Source organism: Adiantum capillus-veneris, chromosome 19, assembly GCF_014529385.1.
Source record: "Adiantum capillus-veneris isolate H3 chromosome 19, ASM1452938v2, whole genome shotgun sequence".
In the NCBI taxonomy this organism is placed as follows: Eukaryota; Viridiplantae; Streptophyta; class Polypodiopsida; order Polypodiales; family Pteridaceae; genus Adiantum; species Adiantum capillus-veneris.
The window spans coordinates 60,351,979-60,362,113 of NC_140949.1; the positions used below are offsets into that span (position 1 = coordinate 60,351,979).

A 10,135-nucleotide genomic window follows, 5' to 3' on the forward strand; every position below is an offset into this window, starting at 1 on the left:
TACTTTGTGATTTCTTTTCCTTCAAACTAGTCCTTTTTTTTCACATAATCTTGAAGGTCTTTGGTTGCTAAGACCTCCCTTCTTTCGGCAGTTTTTTGTTGTTGCTTTAACATAGCAAATTCTTGAAACATTTACATTGTACCTTGATCAAAACGCATGCCATGTTTCTCTTATTGTTCCATAGATTTAATTACTTGTATTCAAACTTTTGAAAACAAGTTTTTGAATCCTCACCCCAGGTGTTTTGCATCGGGTTTGCCAAAAGCATGTCAAAAAGTGTGTGCGCGGTCTAGATGGGAAGGTGCAAAACCTTTGGCTGTGAGAGTTTGTGACGACAATTACAAACACTTTGTGAAAAAGTGTTTATGGAAAATCACTAACCTCTTCCTAAAGATGGCTTAAAGTCTAAGAGTGTTCTCATGAGTTTTTTGCAGCTCTAATCATCCGGTCATGGTCTATGTCTATTGGTCACTTTCCCTTTATGTAAAAACTCTTGGACATAAGATTGATTTTGGAGCCATGATCTATCAATGCAACATATGGTTCCTCAAGGTCACCCAACTTGACCAAATTTTCCATTGTAGATCTTGCCCAATGCCTTTTAGAGTAGTGGCTTTTATGGGAGGCTTCATCTTCATCATTAGCATCATCCACGAATCTAGAATGTATATCTCTTCTTGAAGATGGGTAGCATCCTACCACACTATCATCACATTCACTCTCTTATACATATCCCTTGTGCCTTCAGTAATTCTTCATAACTTAACTCTTTTAACCCTCGTTGAAGTAGAGGGACCTGCATCCCCATACTCACATATACGCTTCGCTTATACAATTGCTTCATTGTTTGTTATGGCATTTTGTAAGAGAGGCATGCAGTGATAAAGAGTCCACAATATCATCCCAACCTATTGTATGGCATATGCAATCACCAGCTTTTTGTAATACTTGTTTAGTAACCTTTCCCTTTTTTTCCAATGCCACTACAGACAGCCACAAGATCTCAACATCCTCAAACACATCTTGAGTAGGCTTTGATCCTTTCTTTGGAATTAACTCTATCTTTTCCCCATAGATAGTAGCCTCCACTACAGAGATTGCATGACTTGTTGCCATATCCCCCTTTTCCAAAGTTAGCTCCATATGGCATACTTGCCTCTCACAAATGGATCTTCCCATCCCTAAAAAACATAAGATCTCTTCTCAAAGCATCATTGAAGCTATCACAATCCCTTTGACCATGATCTGTGCTATCACACCATATGAGCTTATGCACAAATACTTTTTTGCTTTGGGATTTTGGTCTAACAGATTACCCTTTTTCTTCAAGCCTTGTCGGCTTCTCTTCATTTCTCACATGCCCTTAACAAGCTGATCAAGCATAGGATTGTCACCTTTTGGACTCGCAATCAAAAGCTTTGTTGGAATCTCTAACATGCTAGAGGTAGAAGTAGCACCATTCACCACCATCTTATCTTTACGGCATTGCCTCTTAGCAAGCAATGAGACCACATCCTCAACCTCTTTCCACTTAGCCTGTGGACCCTGATCTGTCTTCTTGTCTTCAAGAAGGAGCTCTAACTTTTTTTGGAGTTCACGACCTACAACTTGAAGAAACAATTGAGTCTTTTCAATATCCAAAGTGACTCGCTCTGTACCATACAATTGAGCATAGCATCGTTCAGACCCTCAACAGTTTAATGATGGATAGTCCCTCTTTTGGCTTTACAACCCATCCTAAGAAAGTTCTTTTTGTAACCTTTTTAGAGTCCTCCATGAAGTATTCCTCCTTTAGGGATAATTTGAATTGCTCCCAATCCCTTCCATGATCCTCCCAAATCCCCCTTACATGGTCTCTAATCTCTTGCATGATCCTCTCTGAATCCCCTTACATGGTCTCTGATCTTAAGGACCACAACAAGCTCAAAACTGCAAATCATGTCCACCTTTGGTACCCTTTTTAACTCTATCTCCTTCACATATACACAAAGATACTTTTTGATTTCTTTCCCTTCAAACTAGTCCGTTTTGTTCACATCAGCTTGAAGGAAAGGGCTTTGGTTGCTGACACGTCCCTTCTTTCTGCAACTTGTTATTGTTGTTTTAACATAGCAAATGCTTGAAACATTTGGCCTTGTACCTTGATCAAAATGCATGCCATGTTGCTCTTGTTGATCCATTCTGTGATGTTGTGAAGCAAAGAAATCATTTCTTTCTATATTTCTATCTAAAGTATAGAGAGAGAGAGAGAGAGAGAGAGAGAGAGAATGGAGGCTAGGGGCAAGCTCGATAGATTCCACACTAGTAACTGCCTCAACATGCTACCAAAGAGGCTTTACATATCATTAGAAACCATACATGAACCAGAAAGACTCAATGGTGGTAGAAACTGGGTAGCAAGGAAGCGTACCTTGAGATCAAGCCAACACTCCCAACCAAATGTGAGAGGTTTGTTAATCCTTCGGGCAAAGAATGCACCAAAGCGTGTGCAACTACTTATGGAGCTAGAAGGCCCTAGAGATGATGGCACAATAGGCCCCACAACACCCATCATGAGCTTTTGAAGGCGGGTACGTTGCAAAAGAAGAGGCACATAAGAGGGTAGAACTAAATTTTCAAGGGTAAGGAAGGGGTTGGAATCATTCACGCCAAATTGCCTCTGTTGGCCGTGTTAGGTGTAGTGGCCGCAAGGAAGTTCTCTATGGAAAGGGAGAAGAAAAGGGGAATGGATTCACTTGATGAAGGATAGGTTTCCATGTGGCAGCTTGAATCCCTTCCCCCTTTCTATATAGTATAGATAGTATAGATGAATCTGAATAGCAATCTCAATTTAATTCAAAACTCTCCTTCTTCTTTCTCCTCATCAAACCAAGTCTCTTCTCTACTCTCCCTATTGTACTAACTAGTGTTTTCAACCCACTAGTCAAATCCACAATGTGGCCTTCATGTATTTAGGGAACCAAAGTTTCTAATGCTGGTTTGTTTGTCCCTTGTATCCTTGCTCTCTCTCTCTCTCTCTCTCTCTCTCTCTCTCTCTCTCTCTCTTTCAACTCACAGAAAATCGAGTCTCCTTCCCTTTCCCCACCGGAGCTAGCAAATGGTGACATGTGATATCTCTCTGCCATTATATGATAGCTGTATGGATGTTAGGTACCTCCACCACATGAATAGGGCCCCACAATGGCAGCTTGCCAATTCAAGAGCTTGATGTCCACAAGCCTTGCCTTATATTTGTTGGGCTAATCCCACTACTCACAAGATTATATACCAATTGAAAGGCACGACTAGACTAATCAAAACTCAGAATCCTTTGTGAAAGTCACAATGAGGTATTTCTCCATTTTTGAGTTTTTTTAACAGAAAAAATACCTCAAGAATATGACCTTTGAGCATTGTTCTTTATCATCTTTATGCATGCTTATGTAGTAGGATTTCCCTTTACAACAACTATGATTTTCAATATATGGGTGGGATTATTTATATGTGAAGCTTAATCATTAAATATAGTTATTTTGATTATTGTTTCATGATTTAAACTCTTGAATCTACAGTATTTTTGTCATATTGAAATGTAGTCTCTCAAAAATGTTGATTGGAAGATGACAAGGACTTGAATACAGAATTAGAAGACAAATTCATATGGCTATTCTCAAATGATTTCAAGTTGGTTGTATCGTTCTTGAATATATTGACTGTGTAATACAAATTGGATTATGAGGCAAGGCATGACTTCCGCTTCTTATAAATCTTGAAGAGACATTGAGCCGACAAGATGTCCACCATAGTTTCGAATGGCTCACTTGGACCCTACACTATCTATCTTTTTCATATTTTATTACAGTAATGTTTGTACAAAAAGTTTAATTGATATTTTGCTTTTCTTTTGTAGATCCTCGAAGGCAAGATATATGCCATCCAAACTTGTTCAAATGAAGACAATATTCTCTGTCTTTATGGAGAGATTGCATGTGCGTTTCACAAAAAATGAGGATTTGATTTTACAATTGTGCTTCACAATATCTTTATTTAGCGTTGTCTTTTCTATCTAAAAATTAACTTATCAAGCACTTACACATAGTATCCGATATACACATTAACTACTACGACCATTAGTTACACCCATCCACACATTAAAACTGGGCCTACCTATGCACAACAATGTCTACGATGAACCTAAAGCTTGAGGAAAGCAATGTGTGGAAGCTAGTGGAGTGTGTGAGGCTACGTTGATACTATACACTATACTATACAAAGAGCTCGTGTAATAGGTCAAGGTGCAAGTTGTCGAGGCTTTGGAATATATAGCCAGCAGCGGCATCATTCTGATGCTGCTGATGCCCCTCTGCTCAGACATGTCTATATCCATGTGTGTTTGCCCATTTGGAAGCTCCCATTCGAATGTTCTCACAAGGTTATCCAGAGTGACATGAAGCATAGACAAAGCTAGCCGCAAGCCTGGACATACCCGTCTCCGCAATCCAAAGGGAAGAAGATCAATATAATGCCGCCCTTTCACATCCATGTCTTTGCCATCGAACCTCTCCGGTAAGAATTCCTCTGCATTTTCCCATGCATTTGGATCTCTTCCTATGGCCCACACATTCACTAACAGCAATGCCCCTGCAGGTAAGGTGTACTCGTCCATCTTCACCGCCTCACTTGCAAGACGGGGGAGCAGCAGAGGGACTGCTGGATGCAAGCGGAACGCCTCTTTCACCACTTTCTCAAGATATGGTAGCTTCGATATATCCCCATCGGTTATGAAGTGATCACCCTCCTTCGCCATTATGTCGTCAATCTCGTGCTGAAGCTTTTTCAGGCAACGTGGGTTTCGGAAAAGCTCTGCCATGGCCCATTCTAATGTTAGGGCTGTTGTAATGATACCAGCAGACAATACTTCCTGTTAAGCACAAAAGCCCCAAAGCTAAATTAGAGCTCTAGAAGAGTGAAGAGGACTCTCAACAATGAAAACAAAGACTTGAGCGATGGTGCCAACCAAAATTGTGCTCTTAATCTCTTTGATACTCAGAAGTTCACTTTGATCACCACAATTTTTCTGGTCAGTTGCTTCTCTGGAAAGGAGAATCTGCATACATACATACACCATATATATGAGCTTTGAAGCTTCAAGTTAATCTAAGCAAAGATGAACCTTGCCTTCATCTTTCAGGTTCCATCCCATTTGCTTTCATCTTCAAGCACAAACCTGTAGCAAGTCCTTTGGAAGATCATCAGCTTTACTGGTTTTCATCAACTGCCTTCTCTGCGAAACCATGGTTTCAATAATCTTATCAACACGCTTATGATAGTTCCTCATTGCCCGCTTCCGTGGCAGATCAAGAAGTTTGAGCCAGGGTAGGAGATCCCCTATGGATGGGGCAAACAATTTCTCCTGCTCTTTCAGCATTGAAGGGAAGGCATGGCCGCCTACCTCAGCAAGTGTCCTGGAATGAAAAAGTCGGCTGAGGGAGTTGGCATTCATCACAACGAAGGCTTCACCAAGATCAACAGCTTGCGTGGCATTGCGAGACTCTTGGACGAGACTCTGAAGCAAGTTGCGAACTTCCTCGTAGCGCACGTGCTGAAGGGCTTGAAGGCGGTTGGCAGTGAAGAGCTCCAAGGTGCAAAGCCTGGGGAGGATCGCCCACCGCGGGTTGTAGCTGGCGAGGACGATGCTGCTGCCATACAAGACGTAGTCGGAAACAACGAAATGGGGGCGATTGGCAAGGAGTTTGTCGTGGGTGTGAAGGACCTCTTGGGCAAAATGGGAGTTGCAGACAAAATGGGAGTTGCAGACGACGATGGCACGCTTGGAGCCGAGGCGGATGCTACGAGCAAGGCGGGCGAGGACGTGATACGGGCAGTCGGTACCAAGCAAGGGCAAGTGACCGATGAGGGGCCATGTCGAACCAGGAAAAACTGGAGGGAAGCGGCCATCGCGAGCTACTGACTTTCTGAGTTTGACAGTGGTGAATTGCAAGATGGTAGTGAAGGCAAGTACCAAAAGAGCCATCGGTACTATGGCGGTCATATTCTGGAGGAATGCCATAGCCGATTAGTGTCAGAATTTTGATTTGGGCTCATTTCGGCCTTCGTTTTTACTGTAGGTAGGTCTGTTTAGGCAATTTCGTCATTTTGTGCAGAATTTCTGTCAGTGCTGTTTTCTGCATAACAGGTGTCTTATAGTCTGCTACGGTTTGTGCTATATAGTACGTGTTGTTCCCGCTCCATTTCTCCTATTTTTGGGCAATTTTCACATCAGGTGTAGCATTTACCATGGCTGACAACAACAACACAAATGTGTTCAAGATGTTTGTTGTTGAGGACAGGTTGGATGGGGACAACTACCCTATGTGGGCTTATATGGTGCAACGTGTTCTTGTGTCAAAGGGTGTCTGGAACATTGTGCAGGGCATTGATGTACGTCCTGGTTCTGAGGATGTAGACGATGTTGAGGATGTTGCAGGTCTTGCTGCAAGGATTGTTGTTGTTAAAGTTGTTTTGCCTACAGCAGAACAAGCTCGTTGGGATGTTAAGGATGCGCAGGCTCATGCATTGATTGCGTTGTCTGTGAAGCGCGCCATTGTTCCTCACATTCGTTCAGCAAAATCTGCAAAACAGAGTTGGGATATTCTAGCAGATCTTTATGCAAGCCACAATGAGGCTAAAATTGCTTTGCTGCGTAAAGAGGTGGAGTCGAAGATTATGCATGAGGAAGATGACATGGACACTTTCCTTGCTAGCGTCAAGGATATCAATGAGCAACTTATTTCTGCAGGTGAAGTCATTTCAGATAGCTCCCTTGTGCAGACTGTTCTTGATGCCTTACCAGATTCCTACCAGACTTTTGGTAGTACTTGGAGACTGATGACCCAAGGAAATCCTGAAGTTGTCAAGTTTGATGCATTATGCACACTGCTGTTGCAAGAGTCACTTTCTAGAAAAAACAGGACTAGGCAGCGTGCAGTTGAACAGGCTTTTATTATTTCTCAAAGAAAGGGTGCTAACAGCAATGCAGCCAGTTTTTATGTTTCTGCTGTGAGTGGCAAAATTTTTGTTCCTAATGCTTCTGCTGGAAGCAATTCATCTGAAAATTTTGGTGATAAGGGCAAAAAGAAGATGCCTTGCCATTATTGTAAAGCGAATGATCACTTGATCAAGTCGTGTCCTAAGTTCAAGGCCAAAGAGGCTAAGAAGAAAGAGGGTGGTTCCACTGCAAATGCTGGTTCCACTACAAATGCAGCCATTGTTGAGTCTTCTGTGGAAGGAGACTGTGTTGCTGATGTTGATGCAGAATGGGCTTTTACCGCAGAGTGCACTTACGATCCTGTTGTCCATGATGCATGCTTGTCAGTTGCTGCAGGTTCACATGTGTGGTATTTCGACAGTGGTGCTACAAAGCACATTACCCCACATCGTGAATTCTTTACCTCTCTCGAGTCTGTCCCTCATGAGAATTCAGTCACTTGTGCCAACAATGCCTCTTATCCAGTTCAGGGAGTTGGGAAGATTGTGCTTACTGCTGCTAATGGCAGTTCTTTCACACTTGTTGATGCACTTTATGTACCTGGGATCAAGAAGAATCTCTTGTTGGTATCCGCACTTGCTACACTTGGACTTGTAGTCAAATTTGTGCATGACAGATGTACAATTCATGATCTCAATTTCGGTGATGAAATTGTTGCATCAGGCCTTTTGTGCCGTGGGCTATATAAGCTCACTTTGTATGACAAGTGTGGACAAAATTTTGCAAATACTGTTGCAGATTCAAGGGCTATTTCAGATGCAAAACTTTGGCATGCACGTTTTGGTCATCTGAATTTTGCCAGTTTGCTGCATTTGTAAAAATCTGATATGGTTGCTTCTTTGCCGCCTCTTAAAGCACCTGTCAAACATGTTTGTGAAGGCTGTATTTTGGGTAAGATGCAACGTTCAAAGTTTCCAAAGGATGGTTCTGTTAGGGCCACATGCAGGTTACAGCTTGTGCATAGCGATGTTTGTGGGTCCATGCAAACTCCGTCCTGAAGGACTTACCTTTACTTTGTGACTTTCATTGATGATTACTCCACGCATGCATGGGTATTTCCGCTTAAAGCGAAGTCCGAAGTTTTTATGTGCTTCAAACAATTTCTAGCTATGGCTGAAAATGTCTCAAAATGTACTATGGGCACCCTCCGTTCCGATCGAGGGGGGGAGTATATGTATCATGAATTTAATGCATTTCAGGCTAGTCGTGGGATAAAAAACCAATGTACAGTGCCTTATACACCTCAGCAAAATGGTGTTGCTGAGAGCAAAAACAGGTCACCTACGAAAATGGCACGATGTATGGTCAAAATTCAAGCTTTGCTGCATTCTTTTTGGCTTGAGGCCATCATGTGTGCCACTTATGTACTAAAGAGGTGTCCTATGAAAGCTTTGCAATCTATTACTCCTTATAAAGCATGGCATGATAGAAAGCCTTCTATTGAGCATAAGCTTTACCGCATTCTTTTTGGCTTGAGGCTATGATGTGTGCCACTTATGTACTTAATAGGTGTCCTACGAAAGCTTTGCAGTCTATTACTCCATATGAAGCATGGCATGATAGAAAGCCTTCTTTTGAGCACATGCATGTTTTTGGCTGTTTGGCATATGCTTTGGTGCCACAAGTGCAGCGCAGAAAATTGGATGATAAGGCTGTCAAATGGATTTTTGTTGGTTATAGTGCTGAAAGCAAAGGTTACAGGTTGTATCATCCGCAAACAAAATGTATTCTGGTTTCTCGAGATGTAGTGTTTGTGGAAGATTCTATTCAGCCCTTGCTGTCATGTACTAGATACAGTAATGTAAGCTCACAAGACATTTATGACACTTTGTTGCCTCTTTTTAGTGATGGAAATACAAATATAAGTTCCAATGAGGCAAATGTACAGCCTATGTGGGTTTTTGAAAATGTTCTAGATCAGCTTATTACTGATGCAGATATACATGATGTACTTGATGAGGAAAGGGCTGAAAATGAGCAGGCTAGAGGTATGCCAAAATGGCTGGTCCACACTTTGCGTGACATTAAATTGGATGCACCTTTGTCTAGTCGTACTCGTTCAGGCTCTTGCCATGCATCTTATGCATCGGATTGTTATGCTTTGGCTGTGTCTAGCTTACATGATGTTGAGGAGCCTCTGTCTTTTGATGAAGCACAAAATTCAGAAAATTGGATGGCTGCCATGCAATCAGAATATGATGCACTCATAGAAAATGACACATGGACTTTATGTGATTTGCCTCCTGGCAAAAAGTCCATTGGTACGAAGTGGGTTTACAAGTTGAAACGCAAGCCGGATGGTGAGATTGATCGCCATAAGGCTCGACTTGCTGCAAAGGGTTATGCACAGCAAAAAGGCATAGATTATGAAGAGACTTTATGTTGATGATTTGCTGATCACTGGACCAAATGAGAGACATATTTCTAAATTTAAGGCTGATTTGAATGCTACTTTCAAGATGAAAGATTTGGGGCTGTTGCATCATTACTTGGGTATACAGTTTAAGCAGTGTGATGGGTATTGCTTAGTGTCAGAAAAGTTACATAGAGACATTGCTATGTAAGTTTGGACTTGACAGGATTGCAAACCTATTGCCACTCCCATGGAAACAGGTTTGAAGTTGAGTCTACATGATGCTGGCGATCCTGCTGATGTCACTCTTTACCAAACTGTTGTTGGCTGCCTCATTTATGTATGCATTACGAGGCCGGATATTTAGTTTGCAGTCTCACAGGTCAGCAGATTTATGCATAGCCGAGGGTCTAAGCATTGGCAGGCTATCAAGAGGATTTTCCGCTACCTTAGTGGCACTTTACATCTTGGCTTGTTTTATCGCAAGGGGGGATCATTGCCGCCAGACTTACATGCTTTTTCGGACTCAGATTGGGCTAGTTGTTTTGACATGCGAGTGTCCACAAGTGGTTTTTGTTTCATGCTTGGCAGTTCATGTATATCATGGTTGAGCAAGAAGCAACCTACTGTGGCCACTTCGAGTTGTGAGGCTGAGTACAGGGCAGTCTTCACAGCTACGGTTGAGTGTGTATGGCTCAGACGCCTTATGGCTGATTTGGGTGTTGGACAAGACACTGCCAACACTATCTACAATG

At 42.1% G+C, this 10,135-nt stretch overlaps 1 pseudogene; it reads right to left on the minus strand.

Annotated features, from left to right (window-relative positions):
* Positions 1-4,269: 4,269 nt before the first annotated feature.
* LOC147434105 (cytochrome P450 76C2-like) lies at positions 4,270-6,113 on the minus strand (annotated as a pseudogene).
* Positions 6,114-10,135: the final 4,022 nt, after the last annotated feature.